The sequence below is a fragment of the Falco peregrinus genome, chromosome 14 (assembly GCF_023634155.1).
Source record: "Falco peregrinus isolate bFalPer1 chromosome 14, bFalPer1.pri, whole genome shotgun sequence".
Taxonomy (NCBI): Eukaryota; Metazoa; Chordata; class Aves; order Falconiformes; family Falconidae; genus Falco; species Falco peregrinus.
Window position 1 is genome coordinate 127,771 of NC_073734.1, and position 12,782 is coordinate 140,552.

General features: G+C 59.8%; 1 pseudogene; it reads left to right on the forward strand.

Moving 5' to 3' along the window:
- The first annotated feature begins 5,185 nt into the window (after window positions 1-5,185).
- LOC129785665 (hydrocephalus-inducing protein homolog) overlaps window positions 5,186-12,782 on the forward strand; it is an 80,690-nt pseudogene continuing 73,093 nt past the window's right edge.

Below are 12,782 nucleotides of genomic sequence, written 5' to 3' on the forward strand. Positions count from 1 at the left end.
CAAGGCCTAAAGTGGAGTGATAGCTTCTGCTTGCCGGGGCATGAGAAGATCACTCAAATGAGCGACACAGTAACAAGTAAACACCAAAGGCAACAGCGGAGCTTACCATTTCCCTCCACTGGCGACCAGCTGTGCAGTAAACCAGCTTAACCAGCCTCCCTAAGGATGGCTCTAAAGTCACTGAAAAGGAAAAAAAGAAGGTAAGTTCCTAGCCTGGAATGCAAAGGCACCATCTTGGCTCCCAGGCAGGTGGCACTGATGGCCCAGCAGGGTCATGTCCCCACGTTCCAGGAAAGATAAAAAAAGTGCAGGACGTGTTTGTGGGGTGGGTTTGATGCATCCTTTCCGTTTGGTGAAAGCCTGAGGAAGGATGTACCCCACGGTGGGACCGGTGGCACTTTAGACCTGAGGTTAAAAAGTGCTGCACATCAGTGACACTGCCCAAGCTGCTTTCACCACCAAACAATAAAAGATTTGCTTTCTCCAGTATGGTGGGAATGATGCCATAAAGTCGGTCATGGAGAGAAACCCTCTAAGCCTTGCTTGCAAGTTTCAGAAGGCAGGCATTCTTTATGGCAGTGCTGGGAGCACGGGGGAATGTTTCCTCTGAGCGTGCTCACCCAGTTACTCGAGGGCACGCACTATGGACAGCAGAGCACTTGCACACTCATAGCGCATTACACATGCATTTTCAGTCAGGCACGGGATGGGTTGCAAGTTTCTTGCTTTAATACAAATGAGCACACACCCTCAGACAGCACTGCTGAGGTTTTTTACTAGCTCCCCATGCTCCCCAAGCGGGGCCTTGCCCTCTCTCGGGGGGCTATCTGAGTCAGAGGTCGCGATCTCCCCCCACAACAATTACCTCTGCCCGACTTCCAACCAACATTCTGCGGATCGCAGCACTCTATCGGCTTGTCTCCTCCTGTGGCCACAACGTCCTCACCCAGAGGCTCTTTCTGCATCACTGAAGAGAACGGAGATCTTTTCCCCATCCATTCTTTGTTCCCCATCCTTCCCAAGGCTGACTCCCTGGATGAGAGGTCCCTTAATTTGTCACTTCTAACAGCTTTAGAGAGTCAGCTTGGCCTAACCTTTGTGCGCAGGTGTGTTTAACGTAGAGCTAAACACCAAATCAGTGTGGTAACTGGGGAGCTCAGACATCTTGTCCCTTTGCCGAGCCAGCAGCCTTCCCTTAACAGAATCCCTGGACATAAACATATATACAGTGGAATCTATACGGTGGCATCAAACGTCCGCCCAGACACCACATCCGTCCCTAAAATCCTTCCCCCCAAACAACCCTGAAAGACTTCCTTTGACCCCCTCCTCCACCCTGGCTGTTCCTGAAATCATCCCCCACCTCCACCTCCCCGCCCTGTCCCTAAAACCTTTTCCCCCAGACCCTGGTCCAGCCCTCCCCCACCCTCGGCCCGTCCCTAAAATCCTTCCCCCAACCCCCCGGTTCTTCCCTAAAGGCCTCCATTAACCCCCCGTCCGTCCCTAAAACCCTTCCCCCAGGCCCCCCAATCTGTTCTCTAAATAACACACACACCCTCAACCCCCCCACGCCCCCACCCCCGGTTTATCAATACACACACACCCACCTCCCCCCACCCCCCACCCCCCCCACACCCACTCCCACAAACACACATCCTTGCCCCACCCCCACACACCCCGCTCCATCCCTAAACACCTTCATCCATTCCCACCCGTCCATCCCTAAACCCCTTCCCCCCGCCCCCTCCCCTGCCCCCGTCCCTCTGTCCCTGGCACGGCCCAACTGCCCAGCACCACCAGACCACTCTGGCCCAAACACCGTAAGGCAATGGTTCCCACCTGCCAATAGCAAGTCGAGGAACATTTTTTCTTCTTAAATAGAGAGAGTTTTACTTCATACGATGCCGACTACGCCAAATTATGTTTTGCTGACTGACTGGATACACAGCAAAGCTGAACTCTACATCAAATATAATCAAATCTATCAAATCTATCAAATGATGGAATATATCAAACGCAGTTTCTTATATTACAATAAAAGAAAATAGCATGCAATATGATAAAAGGAACCAGTAGCAGTTACTGTGAGCAATATGATAAAAGAGCAACAGAAGCGAAGCATCCAATTGTTATTCCAAAGTGTTAACATGCCTAAGGAAAGGAGACATCACCAATTCCCACCCCAATTCCCTTCGGCTGGGAGCCCCCTTGCAGCTGGTGCCAGGAGTCTCTCGGGAACTGGGAAATTCCCCTGGAGAAGGTGCCAGGAAGGAATTCTCTTGCTGCTTCCCACTGTGCATGGCAGCCATGTGACGCACAGCGCAAGGGTTCTGCTCCCTGCTTTCTGTGGTGAGAAAACTGACACAGCACTTTAGAACTCATACAGGAGCAAAAAACATGGCTTGGGAAAGTGCAGCGCTGCTCCCCTGGAGAGGGTTCCAGGCAGGAATTCTCTTGCTGCTTCTCACCCTGCCCTGGCAGCCATGTGAGGCACAGCACAAGAGTTCTGCTCCCTGCTTTCTGTGGTGAGAAAATTGACCAAAACCTTGTGCACTCATGCAGCACCAGAGCTCACCTTGGCAAAGTGCAGCACTGCTCCCCTGGAGAAGGGGCCATGAAGGAATTCTCTTGCTGCCCACGCAGCCATGTGAGGCGCAGCACAAAAGTTCTGCTCCCTGCTTCCTGTGGTGAGAAAACTGACCTCTCACATTTGCAATCATGCAGAGCCGAAAAAACCCTCAATGTGGGTAAAGTGCAGCACTGCTCCCCTGGAGAAGGTGTGAGGAAGGAATTCTCTTGCTGCTTCTCACTCTGTCCTTGCAGCCATGTGAGGCACAGCACAAATGTTCTGCTCCCTAATTTCTGTGATCTGAAAATTAACCCCTCACATTTTCAATCATATAGAGCCAAAAAAACCTCACCTTGACAAGTGCAGCACGGCTCCCCTGGAGAAGTGACAGGAAGGAATTCTCTTGCTGCTTCTCACCCTGCCCTGGCAGCCATGTGAGGCACAGCACAAAAGTGCTACTCCCTGCTTTCTAAAGTTAGCAAAATTGACCGTTCACAGTTGTACTCATGTTGAGACAAGACTTTCTTACTCAAAAGCAAAACCCAAGAAACCACGTACCCCTGGGAACCCCCTTGTCCTTCCGTGTGGCTGGTGACTTCCCATGGCTCTTCCACAAGGCAGGACAGATAACCACGAATTTGGAAGCCCACGTTAGTTCAAGTACACTTAGTCCTCTGACAGTCACTACTTATGGGCCAGCGGTCCTCTCACCCCTCCACAGATCTGCCTGTTAGTCCTCTAGCAGTCATTCCCCATGGAGGGACCACAAGTCCTCCACACCTACCCACCAGCTCACCAGAAATGAGTCAGACCACGCCAGAAGTGACACTGCCTGACCTGCAGGAGATCTATTAGACCAGTAACGATGGTTTCAAGACAGAAAAGCCCACCACCATCCACCAGCACAGCAGAAAAACAACCAGAAGAAACATCATACACAAACCAAAGGCACCCATCCAAACCCCACAAAGGCAAAATAGCTGAAAAAAGGCACTCTCCGCAAAAAAAACCCACCACACAGATCACAAGATAAGATAAAAATGCCATAACCCCAGGAACACAGGGCCAACAAACACAGATTCTGTCCATAACAGTAACACACTTTGACACTAACTCGCTTGACCTCTGACATACCATAACCTTGTTGCCCCCAAACCACAGCACATCGTAGCCCTAAGGCAACACAAAACGGAGCACAAAGTCCCTGAAGATCTCCGCCAGGGCAAAAGCAAAGCACAGAGCCACACAGGAGGGGGGGTTGGAAGGGACCCGTGGAGGTCCTCTGGGCCAAGCCCTCTGCTCCAGCACGCTCGCCTCGAGCAGGTTGCTGAGAACTGTGTGCTTGGCCTTTGAAGATCCCCAAGGACAGAGACTGCACAACCTCCTTGGGCAACCTCTGCCAGTATTTGATCGCCCTGGGGGGAAAATTTGCCATTTCTATCTCTCCTTTCACTGTACCGCATTCCAGAACAGCCATGAGTTGACAAGCTCAGGCTTGAAAGCCAGTGCTGTGGCTGGCCTGAAATTCTGTCCCCCTTTTTTTCATCCACTAGTAGCTAAAGGAGGACAAAGAAGGATTTCTTTCAAAGGAGAACGTCTCTTTTCCTCTGTCCTTCTTCTCTACCAGTGATCTGGATTCTGAGTGCTGTGCCACTGTCCTAATGGCTGGGATAGGGATACTTCTTGTAGGACAGGGAGGAGGTGACAGTGGAGATGATCAGGCTGGGGAAGCTGAAGGAAAACGCAAGCAACTGGAGTTGCCTGGAGCAAGAGTGGCCAGCTTCCGAGCTAGGTCACCTCGTGTCCTCAGCTCCCATGCAGGAGCTGAACCACACACATGGACTGCAAAGCAGTGTGACCCATAGAAAAAAGTTTGCTTGGCTCGGGATCGCCCAGGGGCATTTAACTGCAATTCCGCCCTTGTCAGCAGGAAGGAAACATGCCCTGCAAGCACACACTGAGGCACGACACCTTGCCCGGGGCTAAAGGGTACCTCAGGAGACCTACATGGGACCCCCCAGCACCTGGATTGCTGGCTGGAGGATGGGTAGGTCAAAGGACCCTGATGGGAGCCCTGCAGGCTCTCATGCATTGGACCAACGGGCACCTTCCCTTGTCATACAGAGCATCCTCTCGGATGCTCTGGACAGTTTCTGGTAGATCTCTGGAGAAGAGCTTCTCCCCAGGCCTCTCCCATGGGCTTGCTCACCCCCGGAGCCCTTCCCAAGCACAGCCCCAGCAGGTGGATGCAGCCAGCGTTGCAGGGAAGAACAAGCAGCAGGCACCACAGTCAGCACTGCGGGAAAGCTGGGACCCCAGACACCCACCCAGGCTCTCCAATCCCAGCCTGGCCCACAAGAGTGCCTTTATCTCCCTTTCCCAGAAGTGCTGAATTCCCCTTCCAGCATTAGCCACTGGACCCACGCTGCTTCTTGCTGCAGTGTACAACAGCCACAAGAGAATTTGCTAGATGTCTCTGATTTCCTGCATTTTTCCTGAACAGGGCGGGTGTGTAACTCTCTGAATCGCTTCTATTTGAAGCAAGGCATTGCTTAGGGTCAACAGTGAAACGAGACACGGGCCATCAAAAGCTGACTACTTTTCCCCTTCTTTGCCATGGTCATGGCCTACCCCACAGACTCGCCCCTGGCCGTGTCGGCCACCGGCTGGGTGAAGGTCATGGCTAACCGGGCAGGGGCTCCTGTGTGGCGCTCATCCAGCCCTGATTGCCAAGGGTGAAGCCTTAGCACCCAGGTGGGATAAAGCCTTCCCAAGCAAGGGTGGTGCTCCAGGGGCACCACAATTCCTGCCGAAGCTCACCACACATTTCATTTCCCTGTGGCGCCTGGCAGGACACGAGCGGCTCTTGACTGCTGCTAGTCCCCCCGTCTTTTGGTAAAAATGGAAGTTTTTCCTCCTGCTGGGCCTGCTCCAGTTCCAGCGCCTTGGGGCCTGAGGCCTGGCACGGCCTGTGTGCCAGAGGCCTTCCGACCGCTAGGCCGGCCTCCACCAAGAGGAGTCTGCCTCAGGCCACAACGGTCACCTCTAGGGAAAACGGCTTCTTTTATCGAGCAGGGCCCTGTCCAAACCCCAGGGCAAAGCGCTGGCCGCAGGCGCAGGGAGGTGGCCCTTGCCCCCTGCCCTGTCCTGCGCGGGGCTCCCCGGGGCGAGGCAGGCCCGGCCATACTGGAGAGGGCCCCAGCCCCGCCCCGCAGGCCCCGCCCACTTTCCGTTGGGCTCAGACCGTTGGTCACGGGGAGCCCACGGCCACCACAGGCAGCAGGGCAGAGCCGTGCTGGCACGCAGCGGCGCTGGCAGGAGGCAGCCTCTGGCCCAGCAGCGCTGCCACAGCACCAGCACCCCGCTTCCCAGCCTCGCCGTCGCCGGCTGGGCCCCCTCCTCGCTGCACGGCCAGGGCCCTCCTCTCCCGGGCAGGATGGGCCAGGCCAGCTGCTGCTGCGGCTCCAGGTGGGCTCCCCCCGGGCTCGGGGACACGCGGGCACAGCTGGGCCACGCAGCACTGGCGTTGCTCATGCCCGCCGCTCTCTGCTCTGCAGGGAGGCTCTCAGCGACGCCGAGCCGGTGCTGAGCGCGGACGTGCGGCTGACCCGGGGCCGCAAGAGGAGCGAGAGGCGCCTGCTCCTCCTCCACGAGGAACTGGTGGTCGCCAAGTTGCGGTAAGACCCTCAGAGCCCAGATCCTTGCCCCCAGCCCCGGCCCAGGGACACCCTGGCACCAGCCCCAGGCCCCGGCCCCTCGGTGCTGGAGGCACCAATGTCCGTCCCAAGGGCAGGTGGGGGACAGGGCTCTGCGCGTGGGGACCCAGCCCAAGGAGCCCCCCTCCAGCTCAGTGCCCGCCTCTGCTCTCTGCAGACATGGCACCAGCCTGCGCCCACAGCTCCGCCTGGCGCTGGACCAGCTGTGGGTGCTCAGCAGCGGGAAGGAGGCTGCGGGGCAGGATGGACAGGAGGAGGAGGAAGGCACCGATGAGGACAGCACCTCTGTCATCCTCGCCTGGCCCACCGGCTCCTGCATCGCCACTTTTGGGTGAGTCGTGGTTGGGCAGCAGAGGTTCCCAGCCGTGCCCACGCCATCCCATGAACACAGGCCTCTGCCTTGCGTGCAGAGCTGGGCAGGGAGCAGGCAGCTCGCTGGCAGGGAGGGAGGGATGTGGGATGTTTCCCCATCCTGCATCCCCTGGTCACCTTTTGGTCCCCAGAAGGGAAGGGCAAATGCAGCCGCTCAGGCAGGACAGAGCGACCCAGGGCTTGGACAGCGCCTCTGTCCTGCCCCACAGCACAGGGCTGAGCAGGCACCCACCTTTGCCCAGGGCTGGGGGCAGCAGGGCCTGACGCTCTCTCTCCTCTCTATCTGCAGATCCCAGGCACTGAAGGAGCTGTGGGTGGCCACGCTGCTGGGGTAAGCCGGGGGGATGCTCCGGGAGAAGCTGGATGGACGGGGGAACACAGCCCCCAGCTGGGGAAGGTGCCCCCGTGGCTGGGAGCAGCTCTCGGGCACAGCTGCCTGACAAGAGACAAGAGACGGCTTGGGGCTCACCCAGCTCTCTCCCTCTCCCTTCCCGGTGCACAGGACACCAGAAGGACGCAAGGGAGCCCGCGTCACCCATCTGACATCCATCAAGCTCCTGGAGAGGGAGCTGAGCCGCCACCACGCCGTGAGTGTCTCTCTGCTCTGGGCCCTGTCCCCAAGCACTGCTCCTGCAGCCGAGCAGCAGAGCCATGGCTGCTCACCTTCTTCCCCTCCTTCTTTCCTGCCCAGTGGAGGACACTGCGCGCCAGGAGCCTGGAGAGGCTGATGGAGGCACAGGCAGAGGTGAGAATGGCTGCCTTGCACCTGCCTCTGGCTGCGCCGGGATGCGCAGGGACTGGGGTGAGCTTGTGCGGGAGGGACAGAGGGTCTGATGGTGCCACTCAGGGAGCAGAGAGTTTTGGGAAGCCAGCAGCACGCCAGCACGTTCTGACTGGTGACACTGGGAGGAACCCTGCCACATGGGGAAGAGAGCCCGGGAGGGCAGAGGGTCCCAGCTCTGCCGCGCTCAGGCTGCTGGTGGCCCTTTCTGCTGCGGGGCTGCTCTCCAAGCACAGCCCGATTCTTGGTTCTTGCAGGCTCATCCCAAGCAAGGGCCTGCGACGGCCCCATCTGCAAACGCAGGGGGTCTTTGCCCCGCACCAGGTGAGTTTGGGAAAGCAAGGCAACCTCCTGCAATGCTGTGCTCACTTGTCCCCGAGTGTCGCCATGCAGGTTGGGCAGCCCACGGAAGGATGTCACCTGGACGGACAAGGACAACTGCTGGGCAGTGCCTGCTGGATATGCTTCTGCGGGGACACGGAGCCTCTGCTGCTGCCCGCAGCTTGCAGGAGGGCAGGGCGAAGGCTGGCACAGGCTGACCCCGTGGCACGATGGCTCTCAAGAGCCTCTAAGTCAACACCTCCGAGCCACAGCCGCGGTTCCAGCTGCTGCCTCCCTGCCCATCCTGCCGCACCACACAGCACCGTGCTGCCGGCAGGGCAGCGCAGGGCAGGGCAGGCGCTGGGACCGCTGGCCTGGGGTCTCCATTGGTGGTGTCTTACTCTGTTTTCCTCTGCAGCAGGAGGGAGCAGCAGCGGGAGCAGCACCAGCAGGAGGAGGATGGGGCTGCCCTGGCCCTTCGCCCTGCGGCGCACCCCGGCCGCTGCCCAGGCGCCAGGGCAGGCGGGCTCCAGCTGCAGCAGGGCGCTCTTTGGGCAGCCCCTGGCAGCCCTCTGTGGGGAGGACAACACGCTGCCCCGGCCCATCCAGGTAAGCCAGCCTGGACAGACGGGGTCCCCAGCCCTCCCTCCGGCTGCTCTGGAGAGGGCCTGCGTGTCCCCAGCAGCTGCGGGGACAGGGCACTGGGCTCTGCACCCCCAGAACCTGCTTCTGGTCCCAGACCCTTTGTGGCGCTTAGGCAACCACGTCTGGGGCAGAGCTCTGGTCCTTGCCACCGCTTGGTTCTTCAGCCAAGCAAGTGGCCTCCTGCCTCTCCTGCAGGAGCTGCTGGCTGTCCTGCGCCAGCAAGGACCAGCAACGGAGGGGATATTCCGCAGAGCTGCCGGTGGGACAGAACTTCGGCAGCTGCGCGAGGCCCTGGACCGCGGCAAGGACATCGACGTAGGAAGCCAGCCTGCGCTGCTGCTGGCCGTCATCTTGAAGGTGAGCACTTCTGACGTGCAGCTGGAGGAGCTCCTGGCTGGCCTGCAGCGTTCAAAGGCTCACCTGCAGCCCTTGGCATTGCAGGACTTCCTGCGAAGCATCCCCACCAAGCTCCTCGTCGTCGACCTCTACGAGGACTGGATGGCAGCCATGGAGAGGGCCAGCAAGCAGGCCAAGGTGGAGGAGCTGAAAGCGTAAGTGTGGGCAGCAGCCTGCCTGGTGAGCAGGGACCGGGAGAGTTCTGGGACCTGCCTGCAAAGGCACGGGCTCCTCAGAAAGCTGTCTTTTCGGGCAGCTGCAAAGCTGTGCAACACGGCCGCTGGCTCCCACCCGCCTGGGGCCAGCTGCGGGGACGGCTGTGGGCACCCTCTGCTTCATCAGCCTTGTCTTCCTCTTCCCTCAGGGTGGCTGACAAGTTGCCTGCGGCCAACCTCCTCCTCCTGAAGCGGCTGATGGCCCTGCTGCAGCACATCGGCCACAACGCAGCCACCAGCAGAATGAGCTGCAGCAACCTGGCCATCTGCGTCGGGCCCAACCTGCTGAGCCCACCCAACGAGGACCTGCTCCCGCTGCAGGCCATGCTGGCGGTGACCGAGAAGGTACGCCCTACCCAGCAGCCAGCGCTGCCTTCCCGGCCCATCGGAGCTTGGCTGTTGCGAGGTCCCTGGCTGCCTCCTCCCTTGGGCCAGTGCTGGTGGGCTGGGTGCCTGGAAGAGCAACCCCCAGCCGCAGCCGCCTGCGCAGGCGAAGGGTCAGCAGTGGGAAAGGCTGCTTGACACGTCTGCAGGCACCTGGCTTGAGACCAAGGCTTTGATGTCTGCAGGTGAACGTGCTGGTGGAGTTCCTCATTGAAAACTGCGGGGACATCTTTGGGGAGGAGGTGGCCGGCCTCTCCCCTCCATCAGCCGAGGAGGTGCCAGCACCCATGGACAGGGGCACAGGTAGGAGGCGGGACTGAGGCTTGTCACAGACACTGGGGCTTGGGATGCCAGAAACCTCAACGCTGACGAGACAAGTGGTGTAGGGCTCGGCTGGGCTTTGCTTAGGTGTTCTTGACTTCCAAGAAGTCGCGCTGCTGCACGTGCTTTTGCTTTCCAGAGCTGCGGTGCGAAGAGCAAAGTGGCCCTGCAGGCACAGCAGAGACCCAGCATCCGGCAAAAGCCTTTCTGCATGCAGCCGCCTCTCTGCTGGGCATCGACAGCGGAGCTGGGGGAGACACAGGGGCAGGGCCCAAAGCGGCAGAGGTACGGCAGCTCCACAGACGCTGGGGCAACATGTCTCAGGTGGGACAGTAATTTCCCGGGAGGCCAAGCAGCCGCTGGGCCTCCTCCTGGCAGCCGCTCTCTTGTGCCTTTGGGGTTCCTCCTCTCCCCCCAGAGTGGTGCGTGCTAAGGAAAACTGGAAAGGCTGTTTCTGGAACGCACTTCATGAAGTATGATCTGCTTCATCAAACAAAACATACCTACAAAATACCCACAAAAGGACAGAAAGGAGTAGCTGCCACCTTGAGAGGGCTTTTGCTCAAATCCTACTCCGTCGCAGCTTCATCAAGTCTAGGCTGCGTTGGCTGGACTGTGCAAAATGTGCACGATGCAAACCAGCATCTCCTCTGTAGAGCTCATACAGCAATTTGGCAGTCAGGCCCTCACTACCCCAGGCTGTCACTTGCCACCCGTTACCTCCCGAGTTTCTGGTTTAGGCACCTCCAGATTTGCCTCCAGGCACCCCCGAGGGCACGGCAGAGTCCCTGGCACGCCTGCCACAACTGACCAGCCTGCCCCAGGAAACCAGGTAGGAAGAGCTCCCCTTGCCTGACCTGAGAGCTCGCTGCAGGGGCTTGGGGCTTTCCCCATCTCATCACGCTGTGGGATGGAAAGGTTTGCAGGCTCCCACCAGGAGAAGGAAAAGTCAAGGAAAAGGAAGAGAAAAGAAGCCTGGGCAGAGGAGAGGGACAGCCAAGCACAAATAAAAAGGAGAAGAGAGGAAGCGATTTTGTGGACCCAAACCTGAGAAAATGCAGGAAGGTGCAGCACGTCAGGAAGGCCAGGTGCGTACCACGCGCTGCTGCCCATCTTTCCCAGCCCTGAACACGGCCCTAAGTCAGCCCAGCTGGCTGGCAAGGGCCGGCGAGGGCTGGTGCTGAGCAGGGTTTGGGATGAGCCCCACGGCAGCTCCGCGGGGGCTCCCCGTCGAGCCCTGCTGCGCGGCACAGGGGCACTGTCAGCATCCCTGCGCACGCACAGCTCCCTAGGGACATCACCCCTGGGGAGAAGGCACCGGAGCCGGCCTCGAGTGGAGGCCAGCAAGAGCTGTCCCTTCTGGGCCATGAGGAATTCCTCGGAAACAGCGTCCCCCAAAGAGGGGGGAACCAAATCCTGCCTCTTCCTGCCTCTGGGGGCTTATCAGAGCTTTCTGACTCTGTCGTTGCAGGTGCCGACTGATTTTCACCGGCTGAACCGCTGTGACTCCTGGGCCCCTGCAGCTGCTGTTGACAATAAAAGAATCTTTTCCCTCTCCTGACTGTGTCTGCCATAGGGTCTTGTGGAGTGGGGAGCGCTTGTGCTGGGGTGGACCCTCGGGGAGGAGATTGGGATGGTCCCTTGCCCCAGCACCCTTTCCAGCGGGCATTGGGGCTGAGCTGAGGGCTTTAGGAGGAAAAGCAAAGCACAGAGCCACACAGGAGGGGGGGTTGGAAGGGACCCGTGGAGGTCTCTGGGCCAAGCCCTCTGCTCCAGCACGCTCGCCTCGAGCAGGTTGCTGAGAACTGTGTGCCCTTGGCCTTTGAAGATCCCCAAGGACAGAGACTGCACAACCTCCTTGGGCAACCTCTGCCAGCATTTGACCGCCCTGGGGGGAAAAATTTGCCATTTCAGTCTCTCCTTTCACTGTACCACATTCCAGAACAGCCATGACATGACCAGCTCAGGCTTGAAACCAAGTGCTGTGGCCAGCCTTCAGGGCCAGCAGGGACCGGGGGCGAGGGGAAGTGTTTTAGGGACGGACCGTGGGGGCCGGAGGGAGGGATTTGAGGGACGGACGCCGAGGAAGGCCTCATCCCTGCAGCGATGGCTCAGGCCCAGGGCAGGGCTCTTCTCTGGGTGCCACGGGGTCGATTGCAAAGGACCAGGCCGCCCCACGCAGGGAGCAGGTGCGTGCCGGGGTGCCAGGGGCCCTGCCTGGCTGTTCCCAGCCCAGCCCCGGCTGGGGCCAGCCCTGCGCTGCAGCCCTGGGGCCGAGGCGCAAGGAGCCGGGCATTGCTGAGGGTGCTGCACCCTGCCGGGCCCCGCCGCCGGCTGCCGGCTGCCCTGGGCTGCCCCTCGCTCTCCCCAGCTCTGCCTGCTGCCAGCGCCGGGGGCACCGCCACGGGGCCTGCCCCCTGCCCACAGCTGCCCTGACCCACAGCTGCAGCTGTACGTGGTGCCCACATCGCACAGCTGGGGCGGGGGTGGCAGGTCTCTCTGGGGGCAGCCTGGGACTGGGGGCAAAGCCAAGCCCATCCCTCGCTTGTGATCTTTGTCCCCAGGGAGAGCCAGTGCAGACGTGTGCTGCGCTGGGGAGTGTCCCGCGGGGAGGTGACGGCCGACTGCAGAGCAGCACTGAGACCCGCGCGACAGCAACGGCAGCCGGTGGCCGCAGAGCAGCCCAGGGGAGCTGGTTCCCTCGACGGGCCCCAAAGCAGCCTTCCTCAGCCCCTGCTTTTGGTGACATGTGGAGCAGCGCGGGGATGTCTCTCAGGCTTCCAGGCCTGAGGAGGCTTTCCTCCTCAGGGGCACTGTCAGAAATCCTGCTCCCAGGATTAAAGCACCCCTCCCCCCATGGATCCGAGGCTGTGTGTCCAGCCCCCTGGAGCTGGGTACAGGTGCCCTGAGCGGTCTCTCAGGGAGGATGGGGCCACCTGCCTGGTGGCTCTGACACAGAAATGATGAGCTGAAGCCCTGTGGTGGTGGAGGGCTGGCTCAAAGCCTCCGAGTGCCTCAGCCTCTCTGCCCAGGAGCGTTTATCTCAGGCCCATTTCCAGGGT